Source organism: Schistocerca cancellata, chromosome 3, assembly GCF_023864275.1.
Source record: "Schistocerca cancellata isolate TAMUIC-IGC-003103 chromosome 3, iqSchCanc2.1, whole genome shotgun sequence".
NCBI classification, from domain to species: Eukaryota; Metazoa; Arthropoda; class Insecta; order Orthoptera; family Acrididae; genus Schistocerca; species Schistocerca cancellata.
In genome coordinates, this window is record NC_064628.1 from 902,328,124 (window position 1) to 902,343,980 (window position 15,857).

At 43.3% G+C, this 15,857-nt stretch overlaps 1 protein-coding gene across 2 annotated transcripts in view; it reads left to right on the forward strand.

Annotated features, from left to right (window-relative positions):
* LOC126175979 (G protein-coupled receptor kinase 2) overlaps positions 1-15,857 on the forward strand; it is a 203,605-nt gene that overhangs the window by 41,256 nt on the left and 146,492 nt on the right. The gene's annotated exons all lie outside the window — the stretch shown is intronic.

The window sequence follows — 15,857 nt, forward strand, 5'->3', positions numbered from 1 at the left end:
AGTGTCTCATTTCCTAATCTAATTCCCTCAGCATCACCCGACTTAATTCGACTACATTCCATTATCCTCATTTTGCTTTTGTTGATGTTCATCTTATATCCTCCTTTCAAGACACTGTCCATTCCATTCAACTGCTCTTCCAAGTCCTTTGCTGTCTCTGACAGAATTACAATGTCATCGTCGAACCTCAAAGTTTTTATTTCTTCTCCATGGATTTTAATACCTACTCCGAATTTTTTTTTTTTTTGTTTCCTTTCCTGCTTGCTCAATATACAGATTGAATAAATCGGGGAGAGGCTACAACCCTGTCTTACTCCCTTCCCAACCACTGCTTCCCTTTCATGTCCCTCGACTCTTATAACTGCCATCTGGTTTCTGTACAAATTGTAAATAGCCTTTCGCTCCCTGTATTTTACCGCTGCCACCTTCAGAATTTGAAAGAGAGTATTCCAGTCAACATTGTCAAAAGCTTTCTCTAAGTCTACAAATGCTAGAAACGTAGGTTTGCCTTTCCTTAATCTTTCTTCTAAGGTAAGTCGTAAGGTCAGTATTGCCTCACGTGTTCCAGTATTTCTACGGAATCCAAACTGATCTTCCCCTAGGTCGGCTTCTACTAGTTTTTCCATTTGTCTGTAAAGAATTCGTGTTAGTATTTTGCAGCTGTGGCTTATTAAACTGATTGTTCGGTAATTTTCACATCTGTCAACACCTGCTTTCTTTGGGATTGGAATTATTATATTCTTCTTGAAGTCTGAGGGTATTTCGCCTGTTTCATACATCTTGCTCACCAGATGGTAGAGTTTAGTCAGGACTGGCTCTCCCAAGGCCGTCGGTAGTTCCAATGGAATGTTGTCTATTCCGGGGGCCTTGTTTCGACTCAGGTCTTTCAGTGCTCTGTCAAGCTCTTCACGCAGTATCGTATCTCCCATTTCGTCTTCATCTACATCCTCTTCCATTTCCATAATATTGTCCTCAAGCACATCGCCCTTGTTTTGACCCTCTATATACTCCTTCCACCTTTCTGCTTTCCCTTCTTTGCTTAGAACTGGGTTTTCACCTGAGCTCTTGATGTTCATACAAGTGGTTCTCTTATCTCCAAAGGTCTCTTTAATTTTCCTGTAGGCAGTATCTATCTTACCCCTAGTGAGATAAGCCTCTACATCCTTACATTTGTGCTCTAGCCATCCCTGCTTAGCCATTTTGCACTTCCTGTCGATCTCATTTTTGAGGCGTTTGTATTCCTTTTTGACTGCTTCATTTACTGCATTTTTATATTTTTATTTTATCATGTTACTTTATTTATTTTATTTTGACTACCATTTCTATCAACTGTGGTGGATTTAATGTGACACATATATTTGCAGGTTTTAATTCCAGTGCTCCTACTTTAAATAATGTTCTGTTAAAGATGATTGAAAGTGATAATTATCCTTATTAATATGCAAGAACATTGAGAAATCCTCTTCCCAGTTATGTTACAGAAATTAGAAAGACAGTGCTCATGTCGCCGCAGTGTCTGGAACATTATGTGACTGAGATGCCTAGTCATTAAACCTTATACTAGTATAACAGTTCAATGTAGATTGTGTAAGATGCACAGTATCAGCACATTTGATTGTTACCAGATTGTGGGTACTTGATGAATGGTACACTCTGTGTCTGTGATTATGTGGGCTGTGAGCTTGTTCTGTGCTTCTGTGACAAGGATATTGTTATAACGTCAGATTGAACAAACACATTTCAGAGACGACACAATACATGTAAGTCACAGAGCAAGTAGACAAAGGAAGATGTGTACACGGTAACAGTCAAATCAGCACTAAGTCCAAGTCTAGCGGCCGCTGGCTGGTTGTCCGCTTAGGTGGCGTGGCTGCTGCATCGCTGGCAGACAGCTCCACATGTAGAGGACGCGTGTAACTGCGCAGCGGCACTTTGAAAGATCGGCGAGGCACAACACTTCCCCCCCCCCCCCTTTGAATTTTTTGCACTGGTCTTGGTGGAGGTGGCTTGTAGATTGCTAACGTCCATAGGTGTTGTTTGACTGGCCGTAAAGCCTTGAGGAGGAGGCTTCCCGCACAGATGGAAGTGTCCCTGATGATAACGGGTTGAGATGACAGCAGACATAGGGGTCGAATCTGCTGGGGCCCCGTGCACCAATCTGCCCGTTGCGGCAAGTCCGGTTGTTATAACAGGAGACATGGGCAATGTGTCGGCGTCCATAGGAGGAGGCGAGCAGAGTTGCTCCGACAGATGAAGGTCATCCGGTTCCTGCATGAGTATGTCTCCTGGTGGCCTCAGTTCTTGTGCTGGCACCGAGATGATGGTGAGAGGGCTGCATTGTGAGTAGTGAAAGATGCCAAGATCCCGAGCATCAGGTAGAGCCGAAGGTGGTTTAGCAGCATTTGGAACAGGCGTTGCTGGCACACGAGGCCGAAGCTGGTCCGAATGATGCACTGCAACACCCATGTCTGTCTGGATTTCATACAGGCGTCGGCCACGGTGTCGTAAGATGTGGCCAGGACTCCACTTTGGCCGTCCGCCATATCCCCGTACCCATACAAGGTCACCGGCGGTGAACCGGCCAAGCAAAGGCACCCGTTGCCATGCGGTGGAAGGCCACAGAAGATGACGTAGCATGCGGGGCTGTTGGCCATGTAAAAGCTCAGCTGGACTGTGGTCGCCCATGGGGGTGAAATGGTAAGAAGCTGGAAATTGAAGAAGCGCATCATCAGCAGCAGAAGAAGTCAGGAGTTTCCTCATCTGAGTCTTAAATGTGCGGAGCAGACATTCAGCCTCACCGTTTGACTGTGGATGGAACGGAGGGGCCGTGACGTGCATGACGTCGTGACGGGCACAAAAATCTGCAAATTCGGAAGAGGCAAATTGCGGACCATTATCAGTAACAAAAGTAGAGGGAAGGCCTTCCAAAGAGAAAATGCGAGCTAGAGCATTTGTGGTTGCTGTGGTGGTAGGCGACGTGCAACGGACAATGAAAGGAAAGTTAGAGTAGGCGTCAGTTACGAGTAGCCAATAAGCACCTAAAAAAGGTCCCACGAAGTCAGTATGAATATGCTCCAAGGCTACTCAGGCGAAGGCCACAGTGACAAAGATGACTTCGGGGCAGCGGCCTGTGACGCACAAGGGCCACAGGCAGCAACCATGTGTGCGATTTCATAATTGATGCCAGGCCAGTATACGTGGCGGCGCGCCAGAGATTTTGTGCGAGAGACACCCCAGTGCCCTTGGTGAAGGAGGCACAAAACCGACGCACGCAAAGATGCAGGTACCACAACACACGGTGAAGCATTGTCGGTGGAAAGAAGGATAACACCATCCCTAACCGTGAGGCGGTAGCGCAAAGCATAGTAGTTATGCAACGGATCAGAAGTCTTAGCGGATGGACGATCTGGCCAACCTTTCTGAATACAGTGTAAACCCGGGAGATTGTAGGGACAGAACCCGTAGCAGCCGCCAGCCGGTCCCCGGTGATGGGGAACCTGCCCACATCCCGCTGCTCGGCAACATCCAGGTGGAAACACAAAAGTTCGTCCCTATCGAATGCCAGATCAGGACCCATGGGAAGGCGAGACAGTGCATCAGCATTCGCATGTTGAGCCATCGGCCAGAAATGAACTCATAATTGAAACGAGACAACTAAAGGGCCCAATGCTGGAGGCGGTGTGCAGCCTTGTTGGGAAGTGACGTTGATGGATGAAACAAGGAAACAAGTGGTTTGTGGTCTGTAACAAGATGAAATTTGGATCCATAAAGAAAAACACCAAACTTATGAAGAGCATAAATAATGGCCAAAGCTTCTTTCTCAATTTGAGAATACTTTTGTTGGGCATCCGTGAGCGTTTTGGAGGCATAAGCAATGGGTTGTTGCGAACCGTCAGAAAAACGGTGCGCAAGGACTGCACCGACCCCGTATTGAGAGGCGTCGATGGCAAGAACGAGATGTTGGCCAGGTCGATAAGTAGCCAGGCACGGGGCCTGTTTCAGCATAGTCTTAAATTTTTTGAAAGCCATATGGCATGACGCGGACCAGTGAAAGGGCATGTTTTTATGCAAAAGGTGATGCAATGGCTGAGCCACTGAAGCCGCAGACAGTAAAACCTGTGATAGTATGCTATTTTCCCCAAGAAAGCCTGCAGTTCCTTAACAGATGGAGGGCGAAGAAGGGCATCGATCGCAGCGACAGTTTGCTGAAGTGGACGAATACCATCCCGAGAGAGTTGGAACCCCAAGTACGTGATAGATGCCTGAAAAAATTGTGGTTTCTGAAGATTACACGTAAGGCCGGCAGTCTGTAAGACATGAAAAAGTGTGTGGAGATTCTGAAGATGTTCTTCAGTGGTAGAGCCAGTGACAACAATGTTGTCCACAGTAACTGATACACCCAGGGACAGGGAGCAGTAATTGTTCCAAGAATCGCTGAAAGAGAGCAGGGGCACTGGCAACCCCGAACGGCAATCGTTGGTATTGATAGAGGCCGAAAGGCGTGTTAAGGACCAGAAACTGCCGGGAAGCAGCGTTGAGAGGAAATTGATGATAAGCTTCTGACAAGCCAGTTTTAAAAAAATACTGGCCTCCAGCAAGTTTAGTGAACAATTCTTCAGGTCGAGGCATAGGGTAAGTGTCGATAAGGCATTGAGCATTTACAGTGGCTTTGAAATCGCCACAGAGACGAATATCACCATTGGGCTTAGCAACGACAACGACAGGAGAGGACCACTCACTGGAAGTGACAGAAAGCAAGACCCCCGAAGTAGTGAGACGATCCAGCTCCCGTTTTACCCCATCACGAAGGGCCACAGGAATGGGCCGAGCCCAAAAAAACTGAGGCCGAGCAGTGGATTTGAGCGTGATATGAGCTTCAAAGTCATTTGCACAGCCTAACCCAGGAGAAAAAAGGGACAAAAATGTCGTCAAGGAATCCAATTGAGCGTAAGGAATAGCATCAGAGACAATGTTGACCGAGCATCTATGGAGAACCCTAAAACGCGAAAGGCATTGAAACCAAAAAGATTCTCTGCGTTACTCTGGTCGGGCGGACAAGTATGAGAACAGTGCGAACGACGGATTTGTAAGATACCTCAGCATTAAATTCTTTCAAGAGAGAAATCTTCTGTTTATTGTACGTCCGTGATTGCCGAGTGACAGGTGATAGGATTGGAGAACCCAACTGAAAATATGCCTGAGAATTAATGACAGTGGCAGCAGAACCAGTATCCACCTGCATGCGAACATCCCGACCAAGGATTTGGACAATGAGGAATAACTTCCCTGAAAGGGAAGAAGTACAATTGACAGACAACACAGAAGCAGAATCAGCGCCACGGTCATGAACAAGGAGTTACAAACGGAAGACACATGACCCTTCTTTTTGAAATTGACACACGGCCCAACGTTGGGGACAATCCTCCCGTGAATGTTTCGTAAAACACCGCGGACATGAACGAAGGTGCCGAGGGTTTTGCTGCAGTTTCTTAGAGGGTTGTTTACAGTTAGGCCGAGGCTGTGCGTGGAAGCGTACCGCGGCCGCGTCGGCCGGTGGGGACACGCCGCACGTGTCGTCAACAGCGCGCAGAGGTTGTATTTCCCCGACGTCACCCCACGCCTCTATTTGCGCTCCAGCGGCACGAGATATTTCAAAAGACTGCGCGATGGATTGGACTTCATCTAGAGTCGGATTTGCGAACTGAAGTGCACGTTGCCTAACTTCTTTGTCAGGCGCCGACCGGATAATAGTATCCTGTACCATGGAATCGGCGTAGGATTCTTTGTGAACGTCAATAACAAATTGACACTTTCGACTGAGGCCGTGAAGTTCAGCAGCCCAAGTGCGATAAGATTGATTCGGTTGTTTTTGACAACGATAAAAGGCAACACGAGTGGCTACCACATGCGTTTGCTTTTGAAAATAGATAGACAGAAGTGAGCACATTTCAGCAAAGGACAAAGACGCAGGATCTTTCAAAGGAGCCAATTGCGACACCAACCAATACATTTGAGGAGAAATCCATGAAAGGAACAGAGACTTACGTGTTTGTTGGTCCGCGACATGAAATGCCAAGAAGTGCTGTCGAAGACGTTTTTTGTAATCAGACCAGTCTTCCGCCATCTCGTCGTAAGGAGGAAAAGGAGGTATAGACAACGACGAGAGACGCCCCGCATTGGATTCCGCGACGAAATCACGAATCACAGATGTGAGAAGCGTTTGCTGTTCTATGAGACCTTGCAATAGTTGCTCTAAAGTAGCCATGGAAATCTGTGGGTCAACGATGGGAAAGAAAAATCACTACCTCGTCGCTAATTGTTATAACGTCAGGTTGAACACACATATTTCAGAGACGACACAATACATGTAAGTCACAGAGCAAGTAGACAAAGGAAGACGTGTACACAGTAACAGTCAAATCAGCACTGAGTCCAAGTCTAGCGGCCGCTGGCTGGCTGGCCGCTTAGGTGGCGCGGCTGCCGCACTGCTGGCAGACAGCGCCGCATGTAAACGACGCGCGTAACTGCGTGGCGGCACTTTGAAAGATCGGCGAGTCACAACAGATATACCGTGAGTATCTTGGTTCAAGGGAAACTGCCACCACTGCAGTAATATATTGTGAACTACAGTGCGCTGAGTTGTCAAATTTCGCTCTGTCAGGTATAAGGCTCACATTACAACAAATTATTTTTCTATTTAATGATGAATAAAAACAAACGATGAGCAGCCTTTCCATCCAGAGGCACCTTGTTGTAGGATAACTTGATGTGAAACGTTCCGGCAGATTAAAACTGTACACCAGACTGGGGCTTCAACCTGGACCCTTTGCTTCCACGATCAGTTGCTCTACCAACTGAGCTATCCAAGGCGTGACTCATTATGCGCTGTCACATCTTTACTTTCACCATTGTCACTCTCCTACTTTCAAAACTTCACAGATCTTCTTCATACCTTGTTGGACTACCACTCCTGTATGACATGAGTTTGGAAAGTAGGAGAGGTACTGGCTGAAAAATGGTGTGAAAGTGGGTCATGAGTCGTGCCTAGAAGTCTTGTCAGTGGGGCTATTGCCTGCAAGGGGCGAAGGTTCCAGGTTTGAGACCTGGTCTAGCACACAGTTTTAATCTCCCAGAAAGTTTCAAATTGGCACTTACTCCCAGCAGGATGGAAATTCATTCCGGAAAGGGCACCCTGCTTGTTCCTCAGCGTGTCATTTTTCGCAGGAAACAGTTCTAATCATGGCCACAGGAACACTGTAATTGATGGCAAGAAGCATGGGAAAAGGCCACCTGGGTTAATGGGTCACTGAATGTGTTATTAGCATGTGCTGAGAGGGTAGTGTGTGAGTGTGTTGAGAATCATGAGGCAGTGCTTTACCAACAGCTCACCACAGGTGGTCTGTAACTTCAGCAAGTGAAAGCACAACTCTTGTCATTTCAGAATTATGCAAGAAATATTTGAGGAGCACTCAGTGGACACGAGAGTGCTGCAGCAGCCCTCTGGGACACCATTGAGTGTTTACATAGAAGGTGGCTTAGTAGTAAGGACACTGCATTCTGATGTGGAACGAGCTGCCGAAACCCCATCCAGCCATTTGTATTTCACTTCTCCAAGATTTCCCTAGATCGATTGAAGCAAATGGTGGGATGGCGCTTATTAAAAATGATACTGGCTCAATCCATACTGAGTGGTCCAAGAATAAAAAAATTGGTTGCTTGACCATCCCAGAAAGATTTTATATTTGCTGGGTGAATTCCCCAATGTGTAGTAGTCACAAAAATATGTTTTAAAAAATTTAGGGAGGGAGGAGGTAGGCACTGCATTTATTCCATACACAGGCGGACTCCCAGGGAAAATCGCCCGCATTCTGAAGAAACACCAGGTCGGAACTGTGTTTTGTCCTCCAAATAAAACTCGTGCACTGGTGGGGAGCGCCAAAGATGACCTCGGTTTGAGGAAGGCTGGCGTGTACCAGATTCCGTGTCAATGTGGCAAGTCGTATATTGGTCAGACGATGCGTACCGTCGAGGATCGATGCCGTGAACACTAGAGGCACACTCGACTGATATATCCGAGCAAGTCGGCGGTCGCTGAACATTGTTTGTCGGAAAATGACGCCATGGAGTATGACCGCACGAGGATTCTGGTACAGACGTCGAGATACTGGGACAGCGTTGTTAGAGAGGCCATCGAAATTCGCACCAATGACGACCTCATAAACCGTGACTGTGGCTATAATCTTAGCAAGGCTTGGGAACCAGCGATTGGGTTAATCAAGAGTAAATTGAGCAAACGTATAGTTGTGACGACCACGGCGGACAGAGCCATCACACCGACGTCATCTCAGATGTCGTCGCAATCTGTTCCACTGCGCGACCGTGGCGCGGGGCGCGGACGGCGGAGGGAGCGCGCCACGGGCGGAGGGTATTTAAATAGGCTGCTGCCGCGACCGAACCCAGTTTCCTCTGAGCAGCCATAGCGTACGGATCTCCGTGCCGGCACGTTCACAGGAGCTCAGTCCGTCAGTTCACCTGATGATGGCGACATGTATGATCGCCGAAATATTGTGCCCGTTGGACACTATAGACCGGCAGCACACCTGTGGATATTTTGATCATGTGATTATTGTTCTTCCAATTCACTCGATGTTGCACATCTTCAGTTTGGACCGTTCATTGTTTCTGTTTGCTTATTTTTCACATTTCAGTACATTTTCTTCCTGTTTCATGCTTCATCTGCATTCAGTTCTTGACAGGCAGTGCATAGGGCCGTCTTACCACAAAATCTGAGGGGTACAATGGGGAGTTTCCCGTGTTAGTGCTGTCCATTGGTTGTGCGTTGTGGTCATTATAAACTCCTACTATTTGTGAGTTCTGGACTTGGGTAGCTGGTCAAATAGTAGAAGACTGTGTGCACACAGAAGACAGATCAATTGCAGCTACAACAGAATTAGATCTGCACAGAATAAGCTGATGTGATGGATGGAAAACATTGTTGTGGCCTGTGCCACAGCACGTTTATATTAGGTCTTGCCAGCCATAGCTCCTAACTCCACTTGTATTTCCCTACCTATGTATCAGATCTCTCTTGGGTTCATCTAACTTAAAGAAGAAGGACCAATCCCGTGTCAGATGGTTGAGAAGTGGACCCCTTCTAATAGATGCCTTCATCGTCCTTCTCAATCAGAAGTGTTTTAGGGAATGTTTAGTTAAAATAGAGATGCTTAATATACTACTATAGGGAAGGGATTGTTATATGTACAACATAAGCAGTTCAAAATAAATGAACTAAAAGATGGGTGAATAAATCGGCTAAAAGACGAATGAGAGGGATCTGTTCATGTAGCATAATGTGCAGTGCAGTGCACTGTCTTGTGAGACATGGAGGTAGTGGAAACCTGAACTGAATCTCCAGGGCTGGTACACCAGCTATCATGAGTGTAGTTTTGAGGCAGTTTTCCTCACTCGTTTAGACTAATACTGGACTGATCCCCTACTTCTGCTGTAGTTAATATGATTGACACAACTAAGATACAATAACATGCAGAACAAAGTTTACACGATTCATCGACAGATGGCACATGCAGTTTTTCTCTCTTTCATTACCTTGACAATTGTGATGTCAGGATGGGCACCTGTCCACAAAGTTAAAAAAAGAGTTGTTTTTTTTTTTTTTTTAAATGCCGAATACTGTATTGGAGGGGCATTTCGTTATGTTAAAGAAAGATGAGTGAGAGGCTGGCTTGTTAGTGAGGTGTTGAAATAGTATATTATGAAGATGAGTGATGTCAAGATGCAGAAAATGTTGGCCCTTCTGTTCATCTCAGACAGACATGAACTTCGTGTGTGTGTGTGTGTGTGTGTTAATGGCTCACAAACACATGGATGGCTGGTTTCAACTCCCTTAAGATGGAGAACCATTTTGGGAGGGGAGGGAAAGAGTGTGAAGAGTGCAGTTACACTGCCAACTTCACAGGTGGGTAAAAACTTACATTTCAAAATCATAAGAGATCTGAAAAAATCAGTACAAAGTTATCAGACTATGTAAGTCCACATTAAATTACTATCCACAGAAGTGCTTTGAGTGTAGCATTATGTTCCCTCTATTTTTTTCGCTCATGCATCAGTAGATGAGGAACTTACCATTATTTTCATTTCATAACTTCCCATCCATTGCTTCTCTGTGGTGACCACACCCATCCATTGCTTTTCTGTGGTGACCACAGTGCACATTCATACATTGTGCTCTGTAAATCCCTTAATGGTGAAACTTTAGGGACATGTAATTACTAAAGCTTTACTTTCTGAAACAGCTACTACTGTATAATATGTAATATATACTAACAAGATGTTATAACCAGAGCTAATCTGCACTGATTATTGTGGGAATTACTTGTAATTTACTTTATATTTGTATAATACATTGAGTGTATGAAACTCAGCTGCTCCAGCTTTATAGCCTTTATGTGGTCCCAGAATGATTGTGGAAACACTGCATGTGGTTTCACCAGAAAACACTATTTCAGAGTTATTGGCTGCAGGGGGGATTAGTTTGGCTTCTAGTGGGGCATTTGGTACCTAATGTATTCCTAGCCTCCACAATGAGGTTCATTGGTTTTGTACTCACTATTAAGGTTACTGTGTACTAACATGCACAACATTTATTAATTCTGGATCTTTTGCCATGCAGGGTAGCCGCGCGGTCTGAGGCACCTTGTCATGATCCGCGTTGCTCCCCCCGTCAGAGGTTCGAGTCCTCCCTCGGGTGTGTGTGTGTGTGTGTGTGTGTGTGTGTGTGTGTGTGTGTGTGTGTGTGTGTTTTGTCCTTAGTGTAAGTTAGTTTGTTAGATTAAGTAGTGCGTAAGCTTAGGGACCAATGACCTCAGCAGTTTGGTCCCATAAGACCTTACCACAAATTTCCAAATTTAATTCTGAATTTAAAGCAAAGTATAAAAATCCATGAAATCTGAATGTTCTCGGTCAATGTGAGCTAGTAAATTAAGACTGTGGAAGGATGATACCAGTGTGTCTGCATGTCCTCACAAAGTTGTTGACAGTACTGTAATTATTTGTCTGTGGAGCAACCTGAAGTTGATATACGGCAGATACAAGCCAGGTTCCAGAAGTGTGTAGTGGTGGTGGTGGTGGTGGTGGTGGTGGTGGTGATGATGATGTAAGCAGCCTTTACTCAGTGAACTTTGTCTTGATACTTCCAGCCACAGCTTGTGAAGGCAGGCAGGCAATATTCCATCCAGGTGGCGGGGTCAGGTGAACTGCGAGAAGCTCCATCTGTCTCTAGTATTCATGTTGCACAACATATTTGTTTTGATTATATTGATATTGCATGTAGTGGAATTGTTGTTGGTATCGGGGGGAGATTCAAGGTCCAGGTGCTGCTTGAAATCGGGGTACAGCTCTGAGTGAGGGGCTTGATATTCACTGCAGCATATTGCATACTTGCCACGCATGGAATGACCTTCCAGTAAGTGTGTGTGAAAAGTGAGAACTTTGTGTGTAGGTAATCTTTTAGAAACGGGTATTATGAATAATAATGTTGAATGCTGAGATTGGAATAACTCACTATTTTGGATTTTTAAGAGGCTAAGAATTCATCTTCCAGTACTGGGAGGGTAACGGACAGTCCATGCAGTTTACAGTTTTCCTTTTACATATTTTAGATTAATGCTGCAATTCCATTATTGTATATTTTGAGGCATATTAGCTATATTATGAGGAGTCCAAGTAAAAGATTTCCTTTGCTGCTCATTTATTTTCATGGTTCATCTCTTGAATATTTTTTTCCCAAATGAACTCGCAGGGAACAACACAGAACTGTGTAACTCTAGGGAACACTGAAGCTGATCAACTGTGTGATAAAAAGAAGAGGGGAGGGGAATGTGTACCACTGCCCAAATGCCATCGTTGCCCATCAAACAATTTATGAATGCCATCTGCGAAGATGGGGGAATGATGATATTGAATTGTATTGAGTATCGAGTTAAGAGGAATTCCAGTGAAATAAACAGCTGACATAGCCAGTGGCTTGCAAGAGAGGCATTACGGCACTGTGTTGTCCTACTGTGAACTGTTCCCTTACTGTTGCCTCAGGATGCTGTTCAGTGAGAGGATGGTTGGCTGTATGTGAGGAACAATGAGCTGTTGGCTGTAAATGAATCCATCCACCAATTGTGGAAAGGATTGATTGCTAGTCACCACACAGTGGAGATGTTGATTTGCAGACAGACACAATGAAAAGGACTTAATATTCTTATTAAGCTTTCAGACGAAGCCCTTCTTCAAAAATAGAAAACGCACACATTCACACAAAGCCAACTCGCATGCATATGGTCACTATCTCAGTCAAAAGTGCAAAGAACCTGGTAGACGTTTGAAAACTGTATTTTTTTGGACTTTACCCTGAGATTATGTAACTCTTAATCTGCTTTGATTTCTTCCTCCCTTATTTTATTTTTTTCTCCCCAGTATGTTTCACAACTCCATGCTGTTTGATTGTCACAAAACTGACAATTACTTACATAATGTCAGTTAAGATTCACAGTCTGCTGACTTGGCATTGAGGAACAGTGGACTCATGGAAAATATGCCTGAAAAATATGATGGACAGCTAAGTACATTGTGATGCTGATTTTACCTGTCAGATTGGAGTTGCTTGCCAGTATATAAGGGAAACTGTGTTATATACTTAATTTTTGCTGATGAGCTAGAAAATGATAATCAGTTTCGTGGATTATTAATATGTATATTTTTTTGTTGATATAGAACAACGAGATTTTGCCAAAGTTCGTGTTTTTATTGTCTTCTCCTTGTTTTATGTATGAGCCACTATGGCCTATGGCTTCCTCTCACAATTTCTTGAAGTTTCTCTCTTCTGGTCTAGTGACTCCAGTTTTCTTATAGAAACATTTTGGAATCTGAAATAACAGTATTTTTATCATCCTATGATTCATCCTTTGGCTATGGTCATAGAATAATAATGTCTGTAATTTTTTCAGTCTGTGGTAGGTTGCCCATTTGTAACGTAACCTAATTCCCTCATTGAGTGAGTGTCTTCCATTCTCTTTTGACTTTTTCTAGAACACAATTAAATCTCCCTGAAGTTTTCATCTCAAAACTTCTATCTAAGCCCAGTCCATTGAGAATTTGATACATTTAATTTCCTATTCACTGCCTTATAGGTTTTCTTGAAGTCAGCAAAAGTGACTGCAAAATCTTAGTTCTTATTTTAGATTCATTATTGTTGACCGCAAGTTGAGAATCTGCTCTCAACATGATCTGTTTTTTTCCAAGACCCAGAGCTGGTTTAAGGCCCTAATGACATAAACAACTGCTTGGGGTGTGAAGCTGACGCAGGTGACAGAGGCACCACAGCTGTAGGATTTCTGTGCAACAGTTGTGGGGAGGAGCAGCAAGTGATAAGTCGCTGGGTGGAAAGATGTTTGCAAATCAGCTTGCTGAAACCACATAGATATTTATCAGTTTTAGAGGGTTGAGTTTTTATTCTGCCCTAGCTAATAATGCTTTTGATAAGATTTAACAAAATTATGAGAAGGAAAGTTGCTACTCACCATATAGTGGAGATGCTGAGTTGCAGATAGGCACATATATCTCAGCTATATGGTAAATAGCAACTTTCCTTCTCATAATATTGTTACATTCTATTCCGGATTTTCCGTTGTTTGATTTTTGATAAGATTTTGTAGATAACCGATAGAAGAGAAATGCCTCTGTAGTTAATGTGGGTTTTATCACCTCCTTTGTACAGTGAGTGGATCAAAGCAGTCTTCAGGTATCTCTTGACTCTCAAAAGAAAGTTGTATAAAATTTTCTAGTATTGTTTGTATTGAAGTAGTAGTCTGTATGTTTTAATTGGTTTTTATCATAAAGTCTCTTCGTATTCCTAATCAATTTAGCTGTTTCTTTCAAAGTTTCAAGGAATCTTTTCTGCATTCTTATTCCATTTTTGCCATGTACTTTCTTATTTTGACTGCTTCATCACGTTCCAGATTCCTCCATACATGCCTTATGATTAGATATTGATCAAGACAATAGTTTCTGTTGGTATTTGAGTAAGAGATTGTTTCCGTTGCTCCCAATTTTCTGGATTTTTTGTTTCAAGTTTATAGCTTACGTTTCTTCCTTGTCTGAGATTTTCTGTGTCTTATTCATGAGTCCTTGATTTGACTTTTCTCTTGGTATTCCTCTTTTGGAATTCCACTTTGATTTTTGGTAGACAGTGATCAGAATCTAACTTGGCTTTTCCTATTACCGTAACATTCTGGATTTTTTGGGAGGAATCTCTGGATATTGCACCATGATCCATTTGAAATTCACCCAAACTGGAGTCTGGAGAGTTTTGTTTTCCGGGAGATGCTTAAAAGCTTTTAATTTCATTACTCTGCAGAGTTCTGTTATTTTTTCACCATTCTTATTTGGCCTTCTGTGAGCTGGGTAGTTCCCTACCCCTACAATATTCTCGGATTTTTTCTCTTTCTGTTTAGTTGTGCATTAAAATCCCATAGCAGTGTTATAGTGTGTTTCTTTGGAATTTTTGGGATAATCTCATAGTTTTTCCCAATATTTATCGTTTTCTCCTCTGTTTTATAGGCCTAGCTGATTGGTGCATGGGCATTAACTATTATATATGTGTATGTATGTATTTATTATTATTATTATTTTTTTTTAAACGTAGCTGCACAACAGCAATGGTTCCACGTAATAAAATTATAAACAGCCGACCAGCTGCAATGGATAAAGAATTCATTACCTAGGTTTTGACAAATATAAATTTGTCTTCTTCAGAAGGTTGCAATTTTACATTAGTAAGGACTAATGTACCATCGCCGTTTTTACAAATATCGGCATAGCTCCATTTGTCAAAATGAAATACAGCCCTAGAATTAGGGTTTGTCACGTAAATATAAATGAGTACATGGTTCCTGCAGAGCTCACAACTGACTGAGCGTAATCAGCGAGCGTAGTTACTTGTCACCTTTCAACTGGTCGGCTGTTTATAATTTTATTATTAATTTTTGCTTTCTTTTCGCTCTCATCGACACGAGCTATAAGTGTCATCATGACAGGCAACTACACGCGCTTGGAGGTGCGTCCTTGACCACACCATTTGCTCTCTTTTCCTCCCTCCCACTCCCCCCCCCTGCCTCCATCCCCAGCCCCACCCTTTCTTTTCTTTTCTTTTCTTTTCTTTTCTCTTTATGTTGTAGCCTCCTTGTTCCTTACACAATGCCACATCAGCTATGTCCCCTTCCAGAAGTGCTGGTATGTCTATCTTGCCAACAATTTGTCAAAAGTTAATGTTGATATGGCCGTGGAGGGTGAGTATGTGTGTTGTACAAAATTTTGAAGAAGAATGTAAGATAAAAAATGGGTGCAACTGGTTGATCTTTAAATGTACCTCTCACCATGTGTCGATTGATAAGTCTGCCCACAATTTTTGATGCTATTTCCTTTCTGATAATTTCATCATTTCAGTATCTGTCTTGCTTTCATGTGCAGGAAAGTAACTGTTAATTTTATCCACGTTGGAGTCGTGACTGATTTACATTTGTAGACCATAAAGGAAAGATCATCAGCCCTCAGTTACAAACTTAGTTTTTGTTTAAAGTATAATAGGTTTCAAGTCCTGGAGGGTCATATAAAAGTTTTTAATATAGTCTCTTGTCATTATCTGTTTGCTGCTTCTGTTATCATTTACATGGATTTAAAGTGTAGATAATTTACACCCTTCAATAGGTTAGTATTTTAAATACTGGTTGCTTGTAAACATACTTCTTATAGCAACTGTGTAGACTTGAAGTATAGAAAATTTGTGTTGTAAA